The sequence below is a fragment of the Strix aluco genome, chromosome 5 (assembly GCF_031877795.1).
Source record: "Strix aluco isolate bStrAlu1 chromosome 5, bStrAlu1.hap1, whole genome shotgun sequence".
In the NCBI taxonomy this organism is placed as follows: Eukaryota; Metazoa; Chordata; class Aves; order Strigiformes; family Strigidae; genus Strix; species Strix aluco.
In genome coordinates this window covers 49,214,524-49,228,569 of record NC_133935.1, presented here as the reverse complement: position 1 = coordinate 49,228,569, position 14,046 = coordinate 49,214,524, and the positions used below count along the sequence as shown (strand labels likewise).

The 14,046-nt window shown below is 41.3% G+C and overlaps 1 long non-coding RNA gene across 3 annotated transcripts in view; it reads right to left on the bottom strand.

The window, feature by feature from the left end:
* Window positions 1–626: 626 nt before the first annotated feature.
* LOC141924577 (uncharacterized) overlaps window positions 627–14,046 on the bottom strand; it is a 47,319-nt gene continuing 33,899 nt past the window's right edge. For 2 of the 3 annotated variants that reach the window (XR_012623580.1, XR_012623579.1), the window contains exons 4-6: window positions 8,466–13,112; window positions 8,237–8,386; window positions 627–7,394 (exon numbers count right to left, since the gene is read on the bottom strand). This is a non-coding gene — a long non-coding RNA (uncharacterized LOC141924577). The remainder of the gene's footprint in view (window positions 7,395–8,236; window positions 8,387–8,465; window positions 13,113–14,046) is intronic. The other variant, XR_012623581.1, reaches the window with a different exon arrangement.

Here is a 14,046-nt window from a genome sequence, read left to right as displayed (position 1 = left end):
ACGGTCAGGAGATCCTAATCCACCTTCTTGTTCAGATCTTTCCTTGGGGCCTGCTCTTTTGACTGCCTGCCCACTGCTAATCTCCATCCTGACTTTCCTTGACTGCATCAAAAACAGCTGAGAGGGTGGTAAAAGACTGGTAAGAGATACACTAAACAAAATGGCTTAGGCAATCTGTTCACACTCCCTCTGCCAGCGGCTGCTGACCCACCCTGTCTTCCTTCTTAGTAGGGCCTGTTGCTGGTCACTGATGCCTCCAGTGCAGTGTAAGCTTCTTGAGCCAGGGTAAGCCTCTCGAGCCAGGGCTTTGTCACCTCTATGTCTGCAAAGCATCCTGTCAGACATGGGAGGAATGATTTTGGTGCCAGTCCTGCTGACTTAAGCAGAGTTTAGGTCTGGTCAGACCCTTTATAAATGGTGAGCAACATTTTTTTACTGTCAATGCGAGGAAAGAGAGAGCACCAGTCCGTAATGAAAGGCTTGCGAGCAAAGTAAAATCTTCTGCAACATAAACAGCAGGGGAAAAAAAGGAAGAAATGTGCTGCATTGATAGTGTTGCCAAGTTTCACATATCTTTATTAATGAACTTCAAGATCAAGACCATAATTTTGTTATAATTTGCTTGCTGATTACACTTGAAACTGCTAGGTCCACGAAATTGTTTGTTTTGTTATTACAATGGTTTATTTCACAATGTTCAATCAGGTCTAGTTCAGTACATTTTCTAAAGTAATGCACAAACTTGTTACAGAATGTGAAAAGCCAGCTGGCAAACTCCTTCTTCAAAATACAGATTCAAGGTTTGCCAGGAATCTCTCCTCTTTGATATGTATGGAAATCAGGCCAAACATAATTTCAGTATGTTTTTAGGGTGTTTTCCAATTAACCGAACTCTAATAATGCATTTATAGATGGTTTGGGGCTGCCTGGATTCAGAGATGGGTTTGATTCTTTAATGCAGAAACGTAACATGACACCACACCCTCTTGAAGTGCAGGGTATTATATTTCTTAACAATGTCTTTCCATTTTTTTAAGATAAAGCAAAATAAATTATCCCGAAACAATGGAATTCACATTCCTCCATATGCACTGATTGATTTAAATTGCATTTTAAATCTTCTCCTTATAGCTAAGAGATAGGAATAGCTGATGTGGAGGAAGCACTTTAGTAAATATGTCAACCACTGAACTACCAGGATCTTTACCTCATGCTCTTTATCAGTGCTGATGTATACTAGCTACTTCAGTGTATACTACTGAACACACAGTTATTCAAGGTAATATGATGTAAGAATGCTAAAATGTGGAGGCTGATAACAATATTTTCATATGAGTGCTGAATAAATAATGAAATCATAAAAATTGATCCATGTGTGGAAAAAGTTGCAGTGCATTCACAAACTCACGGTCTTGAAAAGGAGAAGATTGTTTACAGCTTTCTGGAAAATAAACTAGCAGGGACTGATGTAAATGTGCATCCCTTGGTAACTGGTCTGTATTATTGAATTCCATTGTTTAAAAAAAAAAAAAAGCATTTAAAGCTTGTGTTGCTACATAACAGATTTAAATAATTTTGAGGTCAAGTCACTTCACATTTCTGTAACACTTGAGAGGTTGACCATCTTCCTCCTTTACTTCCTATAAAGCAAGTATAAGTTTAATTTTACCTTGCTCACACTTACTCCAGATTTAGACCTTCTTGTTGCTGTTCTTAAAATGAATCAACAGATGTGGTTTGTCTTCCTAAACTACATATGAAAATTCTTTTAATTTTTTATGTATTTAATTTCGAATGGATAATGTGACCCATATATTTTTCTTTTCACTCGTTTGTTTGCCTGTAAGCTTCACTATGTCTTGCTGCATATCCTGACCCTTATCTTTGACCTCTGTATCTTGACCGCAGCCTTCTTGAGTCCTGACTTCAAGTGCTTGATTAAGTTAGATTTTTCCCTGAGCACCTTTCACTTGAACATCAGCCTGTGAAAAGCTAACTGTCTATTACTTCTAACTAAATGGGGACCTTTTTATGACCTGTTTCTCACGCTGCTTGTAAACTTGTATACCACAGGCAACCCTGCCTTAAAGAGGTGGTAACCTAACGTCTCTTTCTTTTCTTTTGCTTTAACATTTATGCTCTCCACTGCAAAAACTCGAAGCACGATGTATCAGCAATTCTCCCTCTAGCCAAAGAAGGCTAGACACAGCTTGCAGTGGAGCCTGTCAACTCCACTCCATGTGTCAGCCTGAGGGAATCAAATGAGAGCAATGAAACGTGTTTTCTGCCTACAGAGTCTGTAGCCTCTGGCACCTACTGGTACAGGAGCAAAGGAGGAGCAGCAGCACCGCTGGCCTGGCTCAGGTCCCATGGTTTTACTCTTTATAGCAAACGTTTCTTGTGTAAACTTGTCCCAGCTTATTTTACAACTCATTCAGAAACTGCAGTATTAAAACTACTTTAATTTTAGTACTCATTTCAATCCCTTTTTCAAGTGGCTGAGTTGACCCAGCAGTCATTAAAGGGCAGTGTTTTGTTGCTTACAGGGGTCTGGATTTGAAGATGTCCTGGCTTCATGTCTCAGTTGTGGTTCTTGAGCTTGGCAAAAGCATTAACTGTTGCCATCTTAAATTAGTCTGTCCCTCTGATACAATTTCCTTCTGAATTGCAGAGACACCTATGTAGTTCATCTTTCTAACCGTAAAAGAGGTCATAAAATGAACATGAAATGTGGATAGACAGGTCCAACTCTCAGCCCACCATCCACTCTTTTGTGCATTGTGCGCTATCTCTTAGGGCAAAACACTGTCAAAAGTGACTGCTGCCTTAGAGAACTTCAACTTTTACCCACCCAAGGCCAGACACATGCAGCAGAGCTTTCCATAACCAAGGGCTGCTGGCCTCTGTGGCTACTCAGGGTTGAAACTCCAAAATATCTCAGATCAGACCACTTTTGAAATCAGCATCCTTAGCATTTCTATCATTCCTCCCTCTCTAAACTGAGAATAATACAAGATTTCTAACCATAGTTTGGTATGTGCTAATCATGAGCTTATTTTGATTATAAAAGCACATGATATTTTTTTAAATATGTGGAATTCAAGTTCAGAAACAGAACAAAGTATCTCAAATGTGTGTAGCTGATGCAAGGGCAACGGTGGCCAACTTCACTTCTTACATTAGAAGAAAAAGAAAAGTAGGAAAGCATGTGTCATTTTGATCTAATTTTGATCTAATGTTTGCCCGGAGAGCACAGTGAAACCATAGCTGCTCATCCTTTAGGAAAGAAGCATACACCCAACTTGTAGCTATAAACAATACTGATCTCTGTTTCTGTAGGAAGCACAGAGTGTTACTTTGTGATATTTGTGCAGCTCTACACGCTCAGTCATTACCAGTCTACATGACTGTTCATAACATAGAAATACTGTCCTTTCTGTTTTTAAAGGTGCGTAAGATTTACGCAGTGCAGTAGCAAAATTGTGCAATGCTGGCATAAATAATCTGTTATGACAACCCCTCAGGGAGTAACTCCTGTTGGCAGGACGTGTGCAGTCCTGGGATGGTCTGATGCACTGGTAACTGCACTGTAACAACGGAAACATGAGCTTGGCCTTGGGTATCTCACAGCTCGGGTTGGCGGGCTCAGCTGTGTTAGCAAGGTAATGCAGTTCAACTTCAAAAGGGAAGGCAAAGAGGCTAATAGTCACTGTAGTGGCCCATCTGCTAGACGGCCAAAACTCCCTATGATCGTATTAAGAAAAGGTTTTGGAAGAGACGTGCTGAACTTTCTGTTAAATGAAACTTTTGTCATTTTTCTTTTCACTTCATACTTTGCTTTGCATGCCGTCTGTAACAATAATCTGCTACCACACTACTGGTGCCATATACATACATCAGTAAGAAATCACACTTCGTGGTGCTGACTCATAGCCATTTAGAAGGGAAGGCTCATTAAGAGAGTGGGAATTAGCCACACTGTCTGAAGGAGATTGTCCTTTACCTTTTGGAATCCAAATGTGAGCAGCTCTTCCTCTTGCCTGGCACTCCTGGCAGTGCCCTTCAGGGAGTGGACAGAGAGAAGTCCATTCCAACAGTCTTGTAGGACAGAGTAAAAATGTTCAGACAAGTTTGGGTTTTCTGTGTCTAGGTCAACACAGTTCATCTGGCAACATTGTGGTAAAGGCACATCTAAAAACTTTTCTTGCTCTGGTAATTATGATCTGTCAGTGCAGTTTGCCACTGTCTGTCATCTGTGCTGATATCTGTATTTTATCTGTTCTCTATAAAAAAGATGATAAAAGATGAAAAAAATGTATGTAAACCAGCTGTGGTTTATAGTACAAATATTGAAAGAGATGTTATTAGTAGCTTCAAATACACTGTACCAGTAGCTGTAACTGTTGAGGATGGACTAGGAAGGGGACAATATGATCAAAAGCGAAACAACTTTAGCACCCAGCTACAGGAAGAGCCATGGCACTTGCATAGATCATATATTCCCCCTCATTTTCAGGAACTCATTCACTGTAGATACCAGGAGTAGCTGGCTTGTTACCCCCTTTCTCCCTCACTGATGGCATCTGGAGAAGAAGTTGCATATTGCTCTGTAGTACGCATTTCTTGGGTCACCGTAGCGGCTTTTGGTGTGATGGTTTTCTGTCACAGAGACGCACAGAATTATTTTTATGAAGTGGCAGCAGTTCTCAAGATCCTGAGTCCTATCAACTTTTTTATCTGCCACTTTATCCATTAACCCTCCAGTAATTGCAATGCAAATGTTCTTCTTGTTTTCACTTTTTGTTAAACAAAATATCAGCAGATGGCAAGCCTTCACTGGTACAGCTTGATCATGTACCTATACTAAACACAGACCAGACTTTGATTCTTCAGTCTTTCTCAATGAGTGCCTCTTCCCTCCTGACCCCTACCAGCCCACACGATTAAGAATAATGCTCCATCAGTTACATACACAAACCTGTATTTATCCACAGACTACAAAATTCTTAGATACTACTGTGTCAGCTACATTGTGTCTCGGAAAACTAGATTTGATGCACACAATTACTCGACTAGCTCCAGTGCCTTCTAATGAGGTGATTTGAAGGCATTGATAGAGTGGTATAGCAGAGGTTCCCCAACTGTGTTCATGCATTCTCCTCATGTATACTTTGCAACCAGGTATAAGACCTGCTGTCTCTAGCAGTGGCCACCACCGCTGATGCCACTGGTGTCCCTGCCAGTGATGGTACCTGGCTTTGAAAGTTTGTGAAAAACAAATTTAGAAACTTATCTCCCCTCAAAGAGTGCCAGTAAATATTGTAAGCAGGACATCTGAATGAGCCAAGCTCTAGCTGCCCTCAGTAGATAGCCCAACACAAATCTGCAAGCCGGCAGGATCTCATAGTACTGGACTACCGCCAGCCTGAATAGCTCCGTGTTCTCCTCACATTTGTCTGCACTAGGTACACACAGCAGCTGATACTAATCCATTTCTTAGCTGTATTTAGGTATTGCAAGGAATCTGTTTGACTGTGTACCTGGTTCTGACACACAGTTCTGGCTGTTCACAAGAACGAGAGCTTCTTAACACTGTGTAAGCCTTTGGTTACTACAGCTCAGCTTTTCAGTTGGAATTATGTTAGGCAACACACAGGAATATTTTATGGCACTGAGTACTGCACCAAAACGCTGCAGCCTTATGGTGCAAAATGCTTCAGGCACATGATTAGAATGTGCTAAAAAAACGTTCCAGTTTATATTAGTATGAGCATATTCTGCCCATACCACGCCAGTTTTATGCCAGACTAGATATTGCCAGTTCCCCGCAGACAATATAAAGCCAGTATAAATACCAAACTGCGTACTCTGGATAATTCACCAGAAGTGCTATCATGTGCTCCTGCCCCATCCGTTTGGACTGGTAGGTCATCCAGTGCCACACAAATCAAATATTAACAGTTTTGTCAGCATGTCCTAACTAAAACTGAAGTTTCTTTATTGTCTCAGCCTGTCTTCTGTCTGTCATGCGTATGAGCAGCCCCCCGGGACACCATTCTAATTGAGTTTTGTGTAAACAGCAGTTGGCAAAAATCGTGGAGTCCCTTATAAGTCAAATATGACATCACTGTGACATGCATATCTTGAGTTTCTTCAGAAAATGATTTCCTCCAGATAATGCCCACCAGAGAAAGTGAGCAAGCTGAGAGCATTCCTGGAGGGCCTCATCCACCTCTGGCTGAAGATAGCATCAGTCTTTGGGTTGGCTGCAGGGGATGCAGGTGTGGAGCCGCAGGCTGAGCCTGACCCTACCCCTACTGGTCCCCGGGAGAGGCCCGAGCGTCCCTCTCGCTCTTTGTGGACTTGCTAAGTGGGATTTGTCAAACGCAAGACTTTTGCAGTTGATCCTGACTCCACACTTTCCCAGCTATAGGAAAGCCACCGCATGGCGATGGGCTGAGGCCAGGCAGCAACACAGTGGGAACTGTCGCTCAGGTAGGGACCCAGCACTGTGGCCTCAGCTGGAAGCAGCTTCTCTGGGACCGAGACTGAGCTGGGTCCCAGCTGCAGCCTCCCTGCGGCACTGCCTGGGGGCCTCTCCCTTAGCTGCACTGACTCTGCATTGTCCCCAAGCCCTGGCAGCCAGACCTCCCAGTGGGGGGATGCTCTCAGGGCCTTTACAAAAAGGGCACAGTGGGCCTTTCTGTGTTTACAGCTGGTCTGCACAAACACAATGCTTTCTAGTATTTTCTTTCAATCTGTAGAAAAATCTAAAGTTCCCAATACTGTTGGAAAGGAAAATGCCACCCAACCAGCAATCTGGTCCTTATCGCAGCTGCTCAGTCTCAGTGCCCAAAAGTCACGTTTCAATCAATTTAGTCTTGGATGCCTTTTCAATTTCAGATAAACCAGAGCCTTCAGTACTTAACAGCTTTTAGAAAATATATGCAATTAAATATGATACGTTGGATTAATTTCAAAATTCCTGACTTGCAGTGGTACACTTCCAAAGATAATTTCATTAGAGCTTTTCTTTCCATGACAGTACCAGGAACAAAGTCCTTCAATTTCCTTCTCATGAGTAGCTCCCACTGAAATCAATGGAGAAACTTCGGAAGTACAGTCTGCTGAAGTATCTCTTTTCTTTCCACAGACCAGATTAACTGATTTGCAGACCAGATCTAGACAGAGGATCATTGGCTGATCATCTCTGCTAAGAGATCTAAAAAAGATTGTGTATTATAACCTTTTGTCTTCTAGTCAGTGGCTTGAACTTGGCCCCTGTGAGTAGTCATTCATGATGTCATGATGTCATTCATGAGAGCAGTGTTACAACCTGGACTGAGAGCCCAGGGAGTGGTAAAGGTCTTGTGATCCTCTCGGGTTAAATTAAGCTGAAACAACAGAAACAACCAGTTAAAATGTTTTACTTGTGGTAGAAACAAGCATGGAAAAGGATAGTAAGCTATGTGGCCTCTTATTGGTAAGTCTATAAGAAAGAAAAGAAAAGAAAGGCAGTAAAAGAAAAGGGAGAGAAAGAGAGTCAAAGAGTCTAGATCGCCACCCCAGGTTCCAGCGTTGTCTCAGGTCTGGTAGTCTTGGGTGGTGGGTGCACACCCAGCAACATTTTCTGTCACCTTTTAAGTTCATCTTACCGCTGATTTGCATACTAGACAAGGTGAGGCAGGTTTTCCATGAACTCATTAGCATGAGAGACGAGAAAAGGTGGAGCAAGAGCATTGAGGGGGGATGGGGTGCATTAACCCTTTTGACCAGTTGAGTTGGTGGTCATGATCTCCCCCTGACACCTTTACCTTTCCCCCAGTTACTGCCCTTTTTTGCTGACTTCATGCTTCTGGGGCAATCATCCAGCCTTTAGCTCCTTCTGGGGCAGATGTTCCCCTCTTACCAGTCTTTAGTTCTTCTTCAAGGGCATAGTCTATAGCAAGACCTGCATCGTTTATACAAAGTATCAAACTTATACAATAGAGCCAATGTTTGGCATCCTCCTTAGAAGATCAGTGCAGCAAACAGTTCAGTGAATGTTTGAGGCATTAACTCCTCCAGTTCCTCAGAGAACAGTCTGTAGTTGTGAATTCTGGCACAGCTTTTTCTCAAGCAAATAGTTAAAATCCAAACATTTTTTGTAGTTTTTTAATCTGAAATCTGGAATGGCAGCAAAAGTTTTTGTGGTTGAAATGTATACCTCCCCACCTGCAGGTGTGCTAGGTCTTACCATCATCAGTTGGAGCAAGCTGTCAAAATCCAGCCCTTGATTACAATATCCAATGAAGAGATAAAATTGTAACTGTCATGGTCAGAAAGTCCTGCTGATGTAAGGAACAACATTCCTGATGACTTCAAGAGGAGGAAGTGCTGTCCTGTTCTGAAGACAGGGATGGTGAAAGCATTAATGTAAAAAGCAGTATCATAGCAACTTAAAACCAACAGTGGTGGTACTTAACTGTTTTTAAAGATTAGTTCAGGCATGTGTTCCACCACTTCTGGTAGCATAACCAAGTTGAAATGCTCTGAGCAGAACAAAGTTCTTCATCCCCACCAGGATCTAAAAGTTACAGGAAAGAAGCCATGTGAGTAGTAGGTAGATTTTTAAATATCAATTTTAAAATAGAAATGTGTAGGAAAAAACTCACTCTTTTGGTTGACTTATGCTGGAAGTTTCCATTTGGGTCAGGATATCCCATTGGTCCTCAATTTTTTTCATGTGTGAATACCTACCTCCCTCATGCACTGTCTCCAGTGCATGGTAAAGACAGGCTATTTGCAACTAATTAACATCCATTTGTAAAACTGTTGGGGCAGCCAAGGCAAGCAGAAAACTATATCCCACTTTATATTTGGAGAGAAGTGTCCAGCACAAAGCATTGCTGAACAGTAGTAAATACTTAGCTATGTATCCATAGGTAGCCTCCAGTGTGGCATTAACCTCCCATGAAGTATTTTGTCTGGTGGAAATAATTGGAAGTTAAATATTTTGTGTGCAATCACCTGATGAAAAAAAAAATCTAAATTTTCCAGTTGAATCAAATTTTCCAAAAATTTTACTTTTTTTGTTGGGGAAAAAAACAAAAAAAAAAGACACAGGAGAATCTCAGTCTGCTGTGGTCTTATCAGAAATTAGACTTTGTAGATATTGTATCAGAAAAAAGTTTGAAAATCATTTGACATGTTACTTGAACAGTACCGACAGGATCCAGCTTGATTGCATTATCACAACTGGTGTATTGGTCTTACTTGAGAAAATGGGTATTTTTGATTTTCTCTCCATCTTGGATCTCTCATTTAAGCATGGGTCATACTGGTAGTCTCTGTGAAGTTGTTGCTTTTTCAAGCTTAGAAAAATATTCAAGAGTTAATGTTTGATTTTTTTTTCTGCTCCCTCCCAGACATAATCATCCTTAAATAAACAATTTGCTGTTAAAGAAGATGTTAAGTTGGTTTCTGTCATAACATGCTGCTTCTGTCCTGACTTTAAGTTTAAATTGTAACTCTAATGCAGCAGGTCTTCCAAGTGATTTTCCTCCTAATCTTTTTACATCTGCACTTGCTCCACCCATGACACTCACTGAACATTGAAAGCATGGTATTAAGTCAGCTTAAAAAATTCATATTTCTCACATTTCTTCTGTCTATAAAATATTTAATCCTCAACAAATGATGCTTTTCTAATCCGTTTTTTACATTCATTGGGAACTATGGCTCATCTCTCAGACACTTCTTGTCATGTTTTGAATTGGATTATTTAAGAAGCACTGATAAAATGCCTGAAAGCCTTTATTGGCACAGTATCACTTCTGTTAGACTCAGAAGTTCTATTTGCTTCCTGGGCACTTTGGCTAATCCCAGTGGCCCAAAGACCAGGGAGGACATCACACAGAGAGCAGAACCAGCTACTGAGGTGCTGGAGGTACATATTAACAAGAGTTTTTATCAATGGTTTCTGTCAGAACTCATAGGGGATCCCAGTTAGTAATTTAAAGCTAATCTCCTAACAGTTTCCAGAAAAAAAGTGAAAGAAACACCACATTTTTCTGTGCTCCTGGGGAGTGACTTCTGAAGCAGATCAGGGTTCCACATTGCTTCCTACCTCCTCACCAGGGCAAGTTGAACCTTCGATCTCTGAATGGCGACAGTGCAGATTTTATGGCATGACAGTTTCTCTGAAGACTTGAGTGCTGACTTTCTTTTCGGTATTGGCTTGAATCCATTAAACTGTACGTGAATGCACAATATTAGAAATTTTCCACTGCAATCCATTCATTAAAACTTCAGTCTCTTCTGTGGCTTGCTCAGTGCAGAAAGTCAACAATTTCTTCTCTTGTGTTTTGGTCAATAAATCTGTTGGTCCAGATTCATTCCTGGTACAAGTCCAATGCTGCAATGTGGATAGATGTTGTCTTTTTTCTCCCTTCCTGAATTAAATTGTCCAGCCAAAAAGATGATGAATATTCAAAAGTGCTTTGCATAAGCAAGGCTGAAAATTTCATTGAACAAAGACAAATGGAGGAACTTTAATTTAAAATTTACTGCAAGTTTGGTGACATCTGGTTGTTAAGCGGATCTATTCCAAGTTACGTTTAGACAATAATCATAAATCAAAGTGAAATACAAGATCAGTTAAATAAAGCTATTTAGAAACATTTCTTTTTTCAAATATACCTGTCAGGGCTTCCAGACAATAGATGGACTGTTGACAACTGCATGATGACTCGGGCAGATGAAGAAGTGGCAATGAGTGAGAACTGCCCGAGTGAAGCACTTCTCTATTCCTCTGTTTTATTACTGCATTGCCTCTGGCTTCACGATCCAGGCAGAGGCCAGCTGGAGTGGGCAGGCAAATTTACAGATGGCAATGCTTGCCTTTGGCATTTTCTTTCACCGAGGTCCGGGATATCATCTGCAGTCTTGTAGGGGTTGATGTGCAGTTTGGAGGTGCATCCAGGGTACCGATTAATAACTTAGGACATTGTGCTTTATCATTTGAAAGTATACTTTGATTATTACTGTTTTTCATGAGGAGATGTGAAAATCCGTCTGCCTTACCGATGGGGTTCAGCACGTTGGGACTGTCACCACTAGGTGGCACGAACCTGATGCAGCAGAAAACATGTTTGAAAGAACGCTGAAACATTTAATGCTTTGCTGAACAGCTGAAAGACTACCACCACCACGCTAGCCATCAGCACAGGACTCATCTGGAAGCCCACTTCATTCGGATTTTCACAACAGTCTTCCAGATAATGGGAAGGGGGATGTGTTTGGAACAGAATCACTGTATTGCCTCCTTCCCTGGGGCAAAATGGAAATCCATTGCTGCTAATAATTTTTTTCTGTATTTCTGCAGCCAAGCACACACTTTTTTTCCCCACTTGGAGCTACAGTGGTGTGGACAGCTAGGACCACATCATAAAATGAGGCTAGCTGGCTGCCATTGCTGTTCCGTTCCCTTTGGCCATGGCCAGACAACTCACTTGGTGCAACCTTGCTTTTAGGCCTCAAGGTTGTAAATTGAAGTGTCTTAGCACCGCTTCACCTCCAGGCCAGCGCTGGCACTTCACTGCAGGTCTGGGGAGAGCTGCTCTCATGGTGTTCTCTGAGCAGGATGTCAATCTGGAAGCTGGCTCTCCAAGTAGGTATGAGAGATCTCAAGATACTTCCAGTTAAAGCAAGTGATCCTCAAGATTTCTTTACAGATATGCACTCTAATATACTGCTGATTTTTTATTCAGATTTGCTAATATGTAATCCATTACTTTAAGCAGGATTTTTAGATAAATGTGATAATCTCTCCTAAAATACAGGAAAGCTGGCCTTACTGTTTACAACAAAGGAGACTGAAAGCTACAGAAATATATTCTGGTTAGGTTTACAACTCTTGGTTAAGCTTTTGTTACAATTTTTTATTTCTACAGCATCATAGATGTGGAAAGCACTTTAAAGAGAGAGATTATGTGCTTTAAATGTGGTATCATATATGCAGAAGGCACTCGAAAGAAAATGGAAGGTCCTTGTACTAAAGCACCTATGCTTTAAATGAGATTAAGAACAGGATAAGATGACAATAAACAAAGGGCTGGATGAAAGGCTGGCAATGGTGAACAGTCAGACTTGATTATGTGACCATATCTTATTTCCTCCTCAGATTTTTTTAATACAGTAAATTTATTGTAATAGGATTTCTGGACAGCATCCACTTTGAAAGCCTGCGCAGAGGTTAGCAATAGAAGATTGGCTGAAAAAAAAATGAGGCATGTCAAAGGATTTTAAGGGAGTCTGAGGTTGCAGGAAGCAAAAGATCAGAGACTATTTCTTTAAAAATACTTCTAATAATTCCCATTTCTTATACAGACAACATGTTTTAATACATTGCTCTTATTTAAGTTCCTGAGTCATTCGTGTCAACTGCGAATTTGGTTTGGTTTCCTGGAAGTGTGATGCTACACCCAGACACTACGGAGGTTATACACATGAAGCCAGTCAGAAACTGCGTGCAGGGGTAAGAAAGAGTTTCCTTACAGGAAACTTGATTTTTGGCAGAAAACAAAGAAAGTTCTCCGTTTTGGCCAACGAGTTAAAAGAGGGGGGAAATGTTCTTTTTTATATAACATAGAGGAAAGCAAGCTATTTCTGAGAAAATAATTTTACAAAACCTGATTTTTCATCAGCAAAAGTTTCAGTCAACAATTCTCAAACATTTCTAAAGCATGTGTGTGAATTCTTGCGCTGTAAGTCCCTTGCCTGAGAAGGACTGCAATTTACTTGCACTTGTCAATTATATGCAATTTAGGTACAGATTTATTGTGGACAGCACTTAGAAACACATGATAATAGCCACAGAAGCCCTGAAGCTTGGAAACTGCACAGGGGCAGGAGCTTGCATGAGGGTCTTTGCTTGGACTGGGCTTTCTGCTCAGGCAGGGATGCTTCACCATCCTTTTCCCGTGTCTCTGGAGCCAGAGCTTGGTCTCACCCTATTTCCCATTGGCGGCGTTCAGCCCTTGTGAGGCACCAGGCTCCTGTGACCCCACCACAGTTACAGGGGCACAGCCGATGCAGGGGAACCGTCCAGGGAGCAAACCTTGAAATAGTACCTGCAAAGGCACAGAGTAAATTACTGGGACTCTGTATTTGAAAAAAAAAAAAAAAAAACAAAACCAAAGCAAACCCAGAATGAGCCTACCAGCTCACATCAGCAACATATGCTCAAAACTCCACAAATTCAAAATGCCCAGTGTTCATGCTCCTCCTTTCTAAAGAGAGCCTGGAATTTGGGCTATTTCAGAGACAATCGGTATGTGCTGTTCCATGAGGCCAGAAGAAAGTCAGGGAGAGGCACTCATTACAGTTAGATCCCAAAAAGCGCAGCCCTGGACTTCCTCATAAAAAACTGCTTTGCCCCTTTCCAGGCCAGCCCTTCACATGCCCGCACCCAGAGTGCAAAAAGATACAGCATTTCTCTTCTGTACAAATTCCTGAGCAAAACAGCTTGTTTGTTAGTGATGGGCCTATTACATTTGGATCTGCGTTACAAAGGAACTAATTTTGACCAAATCTTACTGGACAATCTCTGGGTTTATTAGAACTTTTTCTCTAACATCTGGTCCTTCTAAAAATATATCTAGAGATCAGCAACTGGAAATCTGTTGTCCTAGTAGCAGCAGTTGGATTAGTAGTATTTTATTTTCCTGAAATAAAGTGTTTTCTTATGTCAAAACACGGCATGATAGTGCTGTCTGAGGTGCTACACAAAACATCTGTACTCGTTTCCATTAACTGCTAGAGTGCTGGATCAATATTCAAATGTGGTCATTTGTTCTCTGCAATACCACCAAGCATCTAAAAACTGCCTCTAAAAACTGGGTGGTTAATGTGAACCAGGCATTTTTAAATAGATCAGCCAGCCCACCCATGATTATAAGCCTGAACATAAGGGAGCATGTTTTACAAGGTCAATTCCAATTAAAGCTCCTCTCCCAACCCAAATATCTTTAATCTCCGAAGACTACTTGTATGCATCGTTTCACT